Source organism: Dipodomys ordii, unplaced genomic scaffold (assembly GCF_000151885.1).
Source record: "Dipodomys ordii isolate 6190 unplaced genomic scaffold, Dord_2.0 Scaffold67, whole genome shotgun sequence".
NCBI classification, from domain to species: Eukaryota; Metazoa; Chordata; class Mammalia; order Rodentia; family Heteromyidae; genus Dipodomys; species Dipodomys ordii.
In genome coordinates, this window is record NW_012267283.1 from 4,897,044 (window position 1) to 4,909,399 (window position 12,356).

The 12,356-nt window shown below is 38.2% G+C and overlaps 1 pseudogene; it reads left to right on the forward strand.

Annotated features, from left to right (window-relative positions):
- Positions 1 to 212: 212 nt before the first annotated feature.
- On the forward strand, positions 213 to 854 carry LOC105990747 (annotated as a pseudogene).
- The last annotated feature ends 11,502 nt before the right edge of the window (positions 855 to 12,356 follow it).

Sequence of the window (12,356 nt, forward strand, 5' to 3'; positions counted from 1 at the left end):
CTAGGATTACAAATGTGAGCCACCCGATGCCCAATTTCTGGTCTATATTCAAGTAAGTAAATAGGTTTCTAAAATTATTACCTACTGTAAAATAAAGTAAGTTCGATGTCTATCATTAAATAAGAAGGCATTTTGGTGTTGGAAGAGCTGAGTGACCTTTTGAGGTGTGTTAAAAAGAAGAGAGGAGACTGTGTCACACTGATTCTGGAACCATGAACGTATTTGATCTGAAGATCAACTTTGATCTACTCTTAAAATTCTCCCACATAATTTCCTTGACACAGCAGTACCTGAAGAAGGTCTATGCCGATTTTGCCTTCTGTATGTTTGTGTCAGATGTGAGGGTTTATGTCCACGTGGTCACTCATTTCATCCAGGCTGGCCTGCTGTATGCCTTGGGCTCCCTGGGATTGATGATTTGGCTGACAGCAACACCTCATAGTCATGAAACCGAGCAGAAAAGACTAGGATTTCCTGCTGGATTTGTTTTCCTTACAGGAGTTGGCCTGGGCCCTGCTTTGGAGTTGTGCATTGCTATTAATCCCAGCATCCTTCCCACTGCCTTTATGGGCACCATGAAGATTTTGATGTCATCCATGAGCCTGATGCTTTTGTCTCCCCTGGGGAACCTTTCTTTGAATCCATTTGGCTTTTCCAAACAAACCCGTATATGGGACTGGTTGATCATGTGTGGCTTTATCCTTTTTGATACTCAACTCATTATTGAAAAGGCTGAAAATGGAGATAAGAATTACATATGGCACTGTGTTGATGTCTTCTTAGATTTCATTATTCTCTTCCAAAAACTCATGATGATCTTGGCTATGAATGAGGACAAGAAGAAAGAGAAGTGAGATGACCATCCAGCCTTTCCTAGTCTGACCTCCTCTCCCTCTCTTCATTTCCTCTTTGCACACAGCACAGGTGGCATGTTCTGTGATAATGAAAAGCATTAAAAAGCATTAAAAAAAGCATTTAAATTTACTTAGAAGCAACAGTAAGCAACACTGGGTGGAAAGTGGTAAAATAAGTTAACCCTTTATAAATAGCTCTGTGTGTGTGTGTGTGTGTGTGTGTGTGTGTGTGTGTATGTGCACGCGCACACACGCACATGCTTATGTCAGTCCTGAAGCTTGCACTCAGGGCTTGGGTGCTGTCCAAGGACAGTGTTTTTGTTCAAGGATAACACTTTGCCACTTGATTCACAGTTCTACTTCTGATTTTGGTTGCTTAATTGGAGATAACACGCTTACAGATTTTTCTGTCTGGTCATCTTCAAACTTCGATCATAAGGTCTCAGCATCCTGAGTAGCTAGGATTAATGGCGTGAGCCACTGGCACCCAACAAAATAGCTTTCTGCATCTTAGTTAAAGAGTTTTTTAAATAATAAAGTCTCAATCACTCCTTTTTGAAAGAAGAGTTGTCATTGTTATCTGACCATTATTATTCTTTTAGATTTTGAACCAAAAATATTGTCTGTGGTCTCATTCACATACATTGATTAGAATTGGAAAGAATATAGCAGAAGCAGATTCTCTCCTGGGACAAAGCCTGGTGATCTATTGGAGCCTTAATTGCTTCATCCTTGACTTTCAGTCTAGTATGGAAGTTAAAAAGTTTGCACTGTGCTCAGATCACAGGAAGCATTGCACGTATGCCTGCTTTGTGAGGTTAGTTTAAGATTAAATTGCTCATTGTAAAGGAAAAAATCTCTGCTTTATGGTAGGGTGATAAATTTAGCCTCATCAATCAGCCAGACATTATGGGTTTCTTGAAAGAATATAGAATATTTGGCATCACCATTCAAGCATTCTTAGAAAAAAAAAAAAACGTATTCAGCTTGAATCTAATCAAGCTTCTAGTCTTAACTTTTAGATTAGAGAAAGTACAGGTAATTGAAGAAGTAACATCACAAAGAAATTATACAACAAATCCAGAGCATGGATATACTAAGAGACAATAGACCCTTGTCTTGAAAAGGAAGTCAGGGTCATGAAAATTATTCTTGAGAAAGAGGCTGCTGTGGCATAAAGGAGACTTCTAAGAGACATAACAGTCAGCAAAATATGACTACTTGTGGATCTTAGTTAGAGAAAAAAAATTACAAAATGTAATTTCAGGTCAGCTGGGAAAAATTTAAACATGAGTCAGTTATTGAATGATACATTGACTTATTGTTATTTTTCTAGATTAAATAATGAGATTGAGTTGATGCAGACTTGTGCTTTTATCTTCCCAAGTGAAGTTCATATCCACAGAGTTATTTTCAACAAAAATACTAACACATGTGTGTGTGCATGTATGTATACAAATACATATCAAAAGTAAGTATGGCGAGATACAAATAGATATCAAAAATAAATATGGCAAGATACAAAGATGGTGAATATGTGAGTGTTCTTTGTACAATATTGAAGTTTTTCTGTATGCTTGAAAATTTATTAATAAATCTTCAGGTGCAAAACCCAAAAGGAAATAGCTAGGAAGACAATAACAGCCAAACTGATTCAATTGAGAAGTAGCAAATTCAGAATTAGATTCTCCAAATAATAATCGTAGCATTTTATACATGTTTACATGAACATGGAATGTTAAAACAGAAGGTACAGAGAACAAAGAGTTTAGCATATTGTATACTCTAAGCAAATTTGTAAATGATTTAAACAAAATTACTTTAGACAAACCAATAATTTATCTGGGAAGAACTTGAATTTCCAAAATGCACTCGATTTACTGATACTGAAAAACATGCAAGTGACAATAACTCTATTATTCCCTCTTTTTTTTTTTTTTGGTCAGTCATGGGGTTTGAGCTCTGGGCTTGGGTGATCTCCCAAGCACTCTACCACTTGAGCTACAGCACCACTTTCGGTTTTCTAGTGGTTTATTGAAGATAAGAGTCTCATGGACTTTCCTGCCCGGGCTGGCTTTGAACCATGATCCTCAGATCTCAGCCTCCTGAGTAGCTAGGATTACAGGCGTGATCCACTGGCGCCCGGCTTATTTCCTCTTTTATAGAGGAATGCTTCCCTTTTAGTTTTCTTCTTTCTTGCTTCCTTTCTTCCTTCCTTTCTCTTTCTATTTTCCTCCCTTATCTCTCTCTTACTTTTCTTTCTTTGTTCTGATTATTGTAGCGAAAGAGTAGGCAGGAAAATGCCCATCCATCCACCCACTCACCCAACCATCCATCCATCCATTATTCATTAATTCTAGCCACTGAGCCCTGGAGATTCAGAGATGGAGCCTGTACTGAGCCCATCATAAGAAACTCAGAGCATAGGACATAAAATATACTAAGAAGTTTAGATTTTACTCCAAGAATTATGGATAATTTTAAAGGAAGCACCAGGCATTAAAAAAAAAAAACCCTCCCTCTGGCTGCCATGTGGTGAGATATAGAATGAAATTCAAAGTCCAAGACTACCACAGAGATCTACAGAGATGATGGTGATTTGGCCTGTTAGGATAGTAGAGTTGACTGTCAAAAATGGTAGATACAAAGATGTGAGAGGTAAGGGTCAGTTGAGAACAAAGTATGTCACTTGGTTCTAGGACTATAGAATTGAGCTACACAGGGATGATATCACTGGAAGTGGAAAATCCTAGGGGAGAAACGCTTTGGTAGAAATATGGGGTATAGAAGCTAGAATTCTGTTCAGTCCATATCATCTGGGATGCATGTTAGAAACATAGATGAACAAGTCAAAGAGGGAGTAGGCCATACAAGCCACAAAATAGTTAGCACCCTGTTAATAACATGAATTTGAATTAATTTGTCAATATCTACTAAGAATTTTTTTAAAGTAGCATTACTGTAGGATTCAGAAATTGTGCCTTTTAAGATTCACTACATCACTTAACATAATTTTTTCCAAGTCTTTCCATCTCCTAACAAATGGGGGCAATGTCATTCTTTCTGATGGAGTATAGAATTCCATTGTGTATATATACCACATTTTCTTGATCCATTCATCTACTGAGGGGCATCTGGGTTGGTTCCATATCTTAGTTATGGTAAATAATGCTGCAATAAATATAGTTGTGCTGATAATTTTAGTATGGTCTTGTTTGTGATCATTTGGGTAAATGCCCCAAAGTGGGATTGCTGGGCCATAGGGGAGCTCTATGTGAAGTTTTTTTAGGAACCTCCATACTGCTTTCCAAAGTGGTTGAACAAGTTTAAACTCCCACCATCAATGCAGTAAGGTTCCCTTCTATCCACATCCTCTCCTGTTTTTAATTTCTTGTGATTGTTTCTAGCATATTTATAAAATAATTTCTTTGTTGATTTATATGTCCCTCCCCCACAGTATAACCCCTGTTTTCACTGTATTTGATGTTGGTATACTTTGTGGAGGGGAAGGGAAAAAAAAACAAATTGTTTAAATAGGGATACAGGTGGACTCATTGCAACAATGAACTTTACAACTTTGGCCTGCAGTGGAGGAGGGGGTGAGAGGGTGGGAGGGGTGGGAGTAGGCAGGTGTGGGGGGGGAGATGGGAAGGGATGGGAAGGGGAAACAAAGGAGAAGGCAACAATGCTTGATAAGAAATGTACTCATTACTTTGCCCATTTAATTGTAACCCCTCTGTACAGTATTTTCACACAATAAAAAATAAATAAATAAAAGAAACGTTAAAAAAAAAAAGATTCACTACAGAAATCCAAGGCACCTCAACGAAGATACCCATTGCAATATTCGTTAAGTGATGAATTGGAAATAAATGAAGTGCCCATCAAGAGGAGAATGGATACATAAATTGTGCTTTTTTTCTATGATGGAATTCAAATGCAGCTGTTCCAATGAACAAAATCCCCATGTAGCAATCTGGGCTTATCTCAGCCATCATGTTAAATGGAAGAAAAGTTGCAGAACAATAGGAGCAGTATGACTTTAAAATGTATTGAGGGTAACATATACATATAAATGTAATATATGCATCATACACATACACACACATACACTTCTATCCTCATTAAGCATATTAGGGAAGTTTGTTGTTCATGTTGGCAATTTTAATTTCCCACCCTAAATTGGTATGATCTTGACTATATCTTCCAGATCTAAGACATTAAGAGTGTGTGTGTGTGTGTGTGTGTGTGTGTGTATGCGTGCTAGTCCTGGGGCTTGAAATCAAGGAGTGGGTGCTGTTCCTGAGCTTTAGTGCTCAAGGCTAGTGCTCTACCATTTAAGCCACAACTCCTCTTCCTGCTCTTTGTGGTTAGAGATAAGAATCTCCTGGGGGCTGGGAAGGTGGCTCAGTGGTAAAGCACTTACTTTGCATGCCTGAGGCCCTGGGTTTGATTCCTCAGCACCACATAAGCAAAAAGAAAAAAACCAGAAGTGGCGCTGTGGCTCAAGTGGTAGAGTGCTAGCCTTGAGCTGAAGAGCTGAGCTGAAGAGCTGAGGGACAGTGCCCAGGCCCAGAGTTAGGCCCAACGACTGGACACCCTCCCCCCCCCCCCCCCGCAAAAAAAGAAGAATCTCCTGGATTTTCCAGCCAGACTGGCTTTGATCTTTGATCCTCAGATCTCAGCCTCAAGTAGTTAGGATTACAGAAATGAGCCTCCAGTGTTTAGCAGACATTGATTTTTAACTCTGCCAACCTAAAAGTTCAGAGGGCACATGAGGGGCGGGTGTGTCTCATTGTATAAAAGGTTCTGTTCTGTGAGATGTGTACTGTGGCTCTTCTTCCTGCCATTGTGTGTTACTGGCTAGAGCAAGCATCCCTGGAGAATGGGCCCCAGGGATGGCAAAGAAAGCCTGGGGAGATCAGTTTTGACAGTCGAAGTTTGAAAGGTTGGGAAAAAAAATCTTGTGTGTTTAAGGACACAGTAGTTGGAAGATCCAGAAGATTCTACAGAAATTACTTTGTGGTTCACCATGAGTCACTGTTCTCCTTGGCCTATGCCTTCCACAATGACTCTCAGCCTTAGACAATTGGAGTGGAGGGGGGTAGAAAGAACTCAGGATATGACACAGAAGATATAAAATGTAGCAGTTAGAAAATAGAAGATGTGGGAGGAAACCAGCCCACAGTATCCAGATTGATAATAATCAAACAGTATGGTAGGAGGAGGTGGAGAGTTGATAGACACCCAAGCCATGGGAAACTAAAGAAGAGATATCTTTCAGAAGTTCTTCTTCTCAAGGCTGTGTATTATGGTGTGCAGGAAATCACACAGCATTGATGAAGGGGAAGAAATGGGTGAGAGCCATAGATTCAAATTTTCTACAAAGCCAGAGTTCTCAGCAGGGACTACACCAACCTTGTGATTTCCCAATAGAGATAAGCGATCTTGGTGGGAAAAGAACTGAGCCTTTTTTTTCTGTGCTTAAAGAGTATACAAAGAAGCCTGTCATATGATTCAGAAATCCTCTCTGTATAAAAACCAAGGAAGTAGGGCAGTATGAGATGAAATACTTCCTTCAAACAAGAGTAGTCAGAAGTAAATGAAGCTGGACACTTGTAGCTCATGCCTGTAAACTTAGATACTTCAGAGGAGAATGGAAGGATCAGAGTTGGAGGCCATCCGGGGTAGAAAAGTTTGTAAGACCTCTTCTTAATTCAGATTAATTAGAACCACTGGCAGTCTCCTGTCATCCTCCTGTGAGGGAGGCTGAGATTGAGAGAACTATGGTTTGAAGCCAGCCTGGGCAGAGAAGTCCACAATCTCCATTTAAATGGATCTTGGCATGGTAGCATGGACCTGACTAGCCAGTTCTTCCAAGAAGTAGTTTGCATGCTAATTTTCTTAACTATGACTTTTGAGGAGTTGATGTCTGATTTTGACAAAATATAGCATAACTTTTTCATGAGATTATGTCCTTCCTATCCTAAGGTACTGAATTTATTGCTATGATGTTGTTCAGAGAAACCCTTTAATATTAATGCTTGTAATATCCCCATAATATTAATGTTTGTAGGATATGTAGCAATGTCTTCTCATTTTCATTCTGTTATTTTATAATCATGTTTTCTTTTCTTGATCTTCTGATATTAGTACTTTTTGTTTTGTTTTGTTTTTGCGGTTGTAGAGCTTGAACCAGGGCCTGAGTGCTGTCCTTGGGCGCTTTTGTTCAAAGGCTAGGGTTCTAACACTAGGGTTACAGTCATGCACCATTAGCACCTGGCTAATATAATTATTGATATGGATGGTGTTAAGTCTACTCTCTTGTTATGTACTTTTCTTTTTCTTGTAATTTAATTAAAAATATTTTGACTTTACATGCATTTGTAAAATGAGGGAATTTCATTGTGTTTTTTAGTTCATTTTTCATGTGTTATTTTGAAAATTCCATTCCTAATGTCTCTGGTTAATTAAAAGAATCCAATGGCAATTATCTATTTGAATTTTATTTATATCTATTTAAAATTTCATAGAAATTTTGTAATAATTGTAATAATTGCACTTACCCATACGTTCATATTGTATAGTTACATGTATTTTGAAATACACAGTATAAGTTTTGCTGTTAACAGATAGGAGAAGCAAGTTTCGTTTATCAACTTATCTACCATGTACAGGATCTTTATATCTTCTTGTAAGTCTGAATTTCAGCTTGGTGTATCTTTAGCTTGAAGTATTTATATTTATTCTAGAACATATCCAAGGAAACTGAATTCTCCTTGCTCTCATTTCTGTAAGCACATTTCTCTCACCTTGATTTTTGAAGGGTATCTTCTTGGCATATGTACTTTCAGATCAAGAGGGTTTGCCCACCATCCCCCATATTTTTTTATTAAAGCAATTTAACATGCCTTACCTTTCATTCTTTCTTTTCTTTTTTTTTTTTACTGGCTGAATTCTTTCTACGGTGAAGTCTGTGGTCATCTTTGTTACTTCCTAAATAATATACTCTTCTAGTGGCTTCAATTTTTTTGACTTTTCCAAAATTTGGTTATTTTATGCCTACATATTTTGTACATATGTATTGATTTGCTGGGTGTTCACTGAGACTCTTTGAGTGTTTATATGTTCATCTGATTTTGAAAATTTTTGCCCAATTTTTTCATTTTTGTCTCTACTTATTTCTTTCTTATACTCTTTCAGGACTCCAATTAGACTTTTAATTGATCATTTTCACACAGGTCAGAGAAGATTTTTTTTCTCGTGTTTTTATATTTTTCTTTCAGTTTTTCAGTTTAGATATTCTTTAAACTTTCTGTCTTCTAGCTTACTGATTTTCCTTGTATTGTGTTCAATCTGATATTAAAAGCGTTTTGTGACCTTTTCAGTTAAGGTTTTATTTTTAAGTTTTAATTAAGGACATTGCATTTTTTTAGTTGTAGAATTTGACTGTAACTATTTTAAAATTAATGTTTTGTTTTATTAAGATTTCTCATCTATTAGGCTTGCCTTATATCTTACAGCTTTGAACACATTGATAGCAGATTTATTTTAAAATCCTATGTATTAAACTCAGTACCTGTGTCATTTGTTTTTCTGTTTACTTCCTCACTATTTGTGGTTCACATTTTTCTGTTCCTTGCTTGTGTAGCATGCCTAGGTTGTTAAGATTTTAAGGTGGCTACTTCGCTGAAAATCTAGGTTTTGTTATTTTCCTTTGAACACCTCTCAGCTAGGGTGTGTCTGTATCTGTCTTGAGTCTGATTGTTTCTGGAATTCTGTTAATTTAGTAACAGATCAGTTTGGTTCTATCAAGACTTGGTCTTAGGCTTTAAAGCAGCTCTTATTCAATGGTTAAGATAGAAGCCCTACTCTAACGAGTATCATTCCTGAAAAGTAAAATTCACAATAGAAGGATTCATTGAAGGCAATCCACTGAGGCTGGTCAGAAATTATGTGTCTGTCAGCAGACTGAGACCACCTCTGTGATCTCAGATCACCTCTGAGCTCACCTCTCAGCTCACAGCTTGCACGTCAGCTGTTTCCTGTTAGTCCTCCTTGAATCTTTCCATATTCACATACAGATTAGTATTTGGCCAAAGACTTAAGGAAATTCAATGCAAAAATCTGGAGTTCCTTCTCAGCACAGCTCTCTTGTTTCTAGTACCTTGTCTTGCAAATCTAGCTGCCATACCAGTCTTGAATAATGATCCAGAGATCCTTTATTTAGGGAGATGGATGCTTTCAGTTAGGAATTCATCTCCGTGCATCGAAGTTTGTAGGAATTCAGTTTGACTGTGGAACTCATCCTATTTGTTTCCTCCTTTCAGAATTAGAGCTCCTTACCTTGTCATCTAGTGCCCCAAACAATTGTATATATTTCCCCCATATTTTATAATGGTTTTAAATAATAGTGTGAGAATGATAAGCACAAAGATATTGTGGCTGGACTTGATGAGTATTCTAAGAAGTTACAAGACAGTACTGCTAAGTCCTGTGTTATTATGGCTAAACCTATATTAGAAAAAGGATGCAATAATTTGTATACATAGATATGTGCTATACATATACCTATATTTTATCCATATAACACACAATACATGCAAATATATGTGTAGTGATACACATATGTATGCATGCATATTGCATGGTATGCAATGCTCTCTTTTATATCTTTTATATGTAGTTTTGCTTCTCATAAATTCAACTGCCTGTGGTCAACTGTGATCAAGTCATATTTGATGGAGAATTCCAGAAATAAAGAATCCTAAGTTTTAAGCTACACACCATTCTGAGTAGTTGACAAACTCTTCGATACTCTCCCTGTGACCCATCAGGCATGTGAGCATCCCTTAGTGCAGTATCTCTGTGCTGTGTGGACCACTGGGCCAATAGTCACTTAGTAGCCATCTTTTCAGATCATGTGTCATAATGCTCGCTTACACATGGCCCCAAAGCATAGGCACAGTGGTGTTGTGAGGTATGCCAGAGAAAGCATGGATAGCTTTGTATCAGTGAAAAGTTCTCAATCTTAGAATGGGGGAAAAAAACAAGTTTGCTGAGGTTGCTAGGTTCTATGGTAAATTATTCTTTCATCTCTTACTATAATTGTTTTCTAAACTTTCTCTTCGAATATGATGCATGTATAAGGAAGAACATAGCATATGCAAGGAACAGTCCCATCTGCAATAGCAGGCATCTATTAAAGGCCTTGGAATATATTCCCTGTGGGAGAAGGGGTACTACTTTAGGTAGGGGTGTATGGATATTAATATACAAACACAGACACCCATAGAAACATATGCCAGTGTATTCATCTAAGTTTCCCTCAATACGTGGTTTTAGAAAGATGCTTCAAAGGGGCTCTTTTTATTCTTTACTAATCTGAACCATCTGTAGAAGTAAAAGATTAAACTCAGTTTAGAAGAAATTGTCATGACTCCTCCTTGACTATGGGATTATGTCTGAACTCCTGATGGCTTTGTGTTGAGTACTGTTCACACTCTGGCCTTATTTCCTAGCATTTCCTGTTTTACTCTGGGCCTCACACCATCTGTGGGCCCAGTAATCTACTTGTGATTTCCTAAATATGTCATATGATTTCAGGTCTCCATATCTTGCATATGTCATTTTCCCTGTGTGGAATGTCTTTAGTTCCTTTCATTGTTATTCCTTCAAGAAAGTGGTGCCATCTTTTCTCAGGTCATCTAATTATCCATTAGAAAGGCAAGTTGCACTTTTTTATTTCTTCCTCTACTGTTTGATTTTTTTCCACAGTGTACTGAACTTACTTTTTTTTTCCCCCAGGGCTGAGGACCGAACCCAGGACCTTGCACGCGCCGGGTGGGCGCCCTTCTGCTGGGCTAAACCCCCAACCCCTGAACTTACTTTTTTTTTTGTCGCTTGTGGGGCCTGAACTCTGGGCCTGGGCGCTGTCCCTGAACTCTTCAGCTCAAGCCTAGCACTCTACCACTTGAGCCACAGCACCACTTATGTCTTTTTCTGTTTATGTGGTGCTGAAGAATCGAACCCAGGGACTCATGCATTCAAGGCAAGCACTCTACCACTGAGCCACCTTCCCAGCCCTGAACTTACATTTTTATGTGCTTACAACTCTACTTCTCATTGTCATTGTGTCTTAAATTCATAGTGGTACTATGCAATTTGTTGCCATACCACCATCATGTTCACAGTATCTGGCACACAGTAGGTACCCAATGAGTCATTACCACTTAACTGAATTAGTGGATATATACATGAGTGAAACGAACACCGAATATCTCTATTTTCTAATGATAATACACCTAACCCCAGGATGGTGGAATCTAAAGACCAAATCACATGTTTCTCATGCTGTCCAACATCCACTCTTTGTCTCCTGGTTGCAGATTTGAATTGTATTATTTCTCAAAGGCTATTAAGAAGCCTTCAGAGAAAGCACATGAAATTACCTCCTGTGCTGGTTTGCAATAATGTCCTTTTGTTCTCCGATAGTCTCCAGTTGACAGCTATCAAGGTTGTTCTAATTTGTGTCAAACGGGCCATCTACAGGGAACATTTTGGAATGGGGAAGGTTCAGAAGATAGAGGAAAAAGTAATGAATATAAAGTGTAAATGCCATAGTAAAGTAATAGAGACATATAATAACAGCAAGGGAAATTTGACCTTCTGGCCAGAAACTCGATCGTGAACCAATTGGAGAACTTTAGAAAATTGGATCAGCCTCAATAGTCACAGAGTAAACATGGGAAGCACAATCCAGTCTTATTAAACATAATGCACACTTAATGCATAATTTTATTGCAGCCAATTTCATGCTACTGCCTTAAATGAAGCTGAGTTTACTTCCAGTGCACCAGTCCACTACCATTAGTGCCTCTTAAGAGAAGAGCAAGGCCAGTAAACTGTCACTGGGCTGATCTCTTCCTCAGCCCATACTTTCTGCTTCATAAATTCACCCTGCTCCCACAGCTTGTATGGAGGTCTTGTCTCCATTCAGTACATGGCTTTTGAAACACTACACTGTTTGGGCAAGTTGTTTGCATATGGGAACGCAATAGCAATTTTATTTTTATGCCAGCATGTAAAGCAGTGAACCTTTGCATTGGTAGAATTTTTATCTGTAATTCAGGACCCAAGAGCTGGGGTTGCTATTATCTGTAAATTCACTCTGGGGCAAGGGTAACATCTGTGTAGAGATGAGAAAGAATATGTGATTCTGAACCAAAAGACAGAGACAACAAAACTCATAATAGTTGGGCACCAGTGGCTTATGCCCATAATCCTAGCTATTTAAGAGGCTAAGATCTGAGGATCACGGTTTGAAGATAGCCCAGGTAGCAAAGTCCGTGAGACTATAATTTCAAATTAAACACTACCAAAAAGTCAGAAGTGGAGCTGTGGTTCAAATGGTAGAGCACCATCTTTGAGTGAAAAAGCTAAGGGACGGTGTGACACTGGCTCAGGACCCCAATTCAAACAAATAGACAAAAGAAAACAAAA